The sequence below is a fragment of the Octopus bimaculoides genome, chromosome 1 (genome assembly GCF_001194135.2).
Source record: "Octopus bimaculoides isolate UCB-OBI-ISO-001 chromosome 1, ASM119413v2, whole genome shotgun sequence".
Taxonomy (NCBI): domain Eukaryota; kingdom Metazoa; phylum Mollusca; class Cephalopoda; order Octopoda; family Octopodidae; genus Octopus; species Octopus bimaculoides.
The window spans coordinates 193,465,897-193,467,900 of NC_068981.1; positions in this window are offsets into that span (position 1 = coordinate 193,465,897).

The window sequence follows — 2,004 nt, forward strand, 5'->3', positions numbered from 1 at the left end:
ATTATAGTGTTAATAAGGATCAACAACTGGTAGACAAAACTGTACTTAGAGACTAAAAAAGGAGGAAAACTAACATAGCCATTTCATGGATCGATTATTGTAAGGCATACGACATGGTTCCACATTCTTGGATTATGGAATGTATGAACCTATTTGGTATTGCATCAAATGTTGAATGATTGGTTGGAAAAAGTATGGTGAAGCGGAGGACGGAACTGACAGCATATGGAATAAGTTTACGGACAACAGAAATGAGGAGAGGCATCTTCCAAGGGGACTCCCTGTCCCTACTGATCTTTGCTCTGATTGAAAAAGTGTGGTGTATTATTATTGAAGGGAGGCAAAACTAAATGTATGAACGGGCTAACGATACCATCGGTGGAGGTTATGAAGCAAATAGAAGAGACGTGCTACAAGTACTTGGGGATATTGGAAAAGGTTAAATTGATGGAGAAAGAAATGAGAGAAAAATTTAAGGTGGAATACTTATACTTAAGTCGAAACTGAACGGACGGAATAAGATCGAAGCTATCAACACCTGGGCGGTTCCACTCTTTAGATATGAAGCAGGGATAACCGCGTGAACAGTAGACGAACTAAACAGCTTAGTCAGAAAGACAAGGAGGTTACTGACTACATATAGGATACTCAACCCAAAACGTGACACAGACAGACTGTATGTACCAAGAAAAAGAGGGGAAAGTGGACTGATTGGATGCGAACACAGCCTTAGAATAGAAGAAAATAGCATAGAATGGTCTGTAAAAATGCCTCCGAACCGCTATTATTGGAAGTAAGAAGGTCAGTCTATAATAATAGTAATAATCTTCTTCTTCTTCTTCTTCTTCTTCTTCTTCTTCTTCTTCTTCTTCTTCTTACTACTACTACTACTACTACTACTACTACTACTACTACTACTACTACTACTACTACTACTACTACTATTATTATTATTATTATTATTATTATTATTATTATTATTTAAAAGGATTGACGTAACTCTTCTCAAAGTAAAATAGTCAAGAGGAAGAGCGTGATTCGATTGTAATAGATATTTTATTGGTTGAACGATATTTCGTCAGTAAATCTGTCTTTGTCGAGTTCAAAATAAGAAATGATAAACATCCCCAAATATGGAAATTTAAATTTAAAGTATGAACGAGAGAAAGCGGCGTCCACACGTTCATGGAAGGACATCATGAATCTTTAAGTTTCAATTTTATAACAGGCGAAAAGAAAAAGACAGAAAGAAAAGAGAAGGAAAAAAAGAAAAAGAAAAAAGAAGAAGAATATTTAATCAAACAGTTTTATATAAATTTGATGATATATTCTCCTTTCAACCAAAATGACGTCATCAATGAACCTAACCAAAGTATTGGTTCATGACCATGAAGGGATTTGAATGTCTTCAGTAGTTGTGTCTCGAATTTCGTCATGAAGACATTAGCGAAATTAATTGCCATGGGAGTACCCATTGCACGACCCCTCTTCTGGTGGTAGAACCTTTGTCCAAGTTTCATTGTTACAAAGTAACACAAGTCTCAATAATCTACAGAGAAAATTTGGTGGAATACTTTTGTTTGACCGCTTTTCGAAGTCATCCATGTATGCTTCTGCCCCTTCATCGTGATCAATATTAGGATATAAGGAAGAAACATCCATGGTTACCAAAAAACAGTTCTCGACACGGCCTCGGTACTTAATAAAAGTTGATTTTAGACACAAAGTCAAAAGTACCACGAATATAAGAACTGGATCTTTTTGCGACAGGGAGTAGAAAGCCATCCAGCCATTCCGGAATCTTGGCTGTGCAACATTCATATCCGTTGCAAATTGGGTGTATTGAAGGAAATCTTTCAAACATTTTGTGTATTTTATGGAGACCATAAAATACAGGTGTTCTTCTTTCTGACCGTAAAATCTTGGATTTCGTCTTTTAGAGCTCGAAGCTATCAAAAGACGAAATCGGCCAGTAATGTTGCGTACCGTTTAAGGATTTTTCGA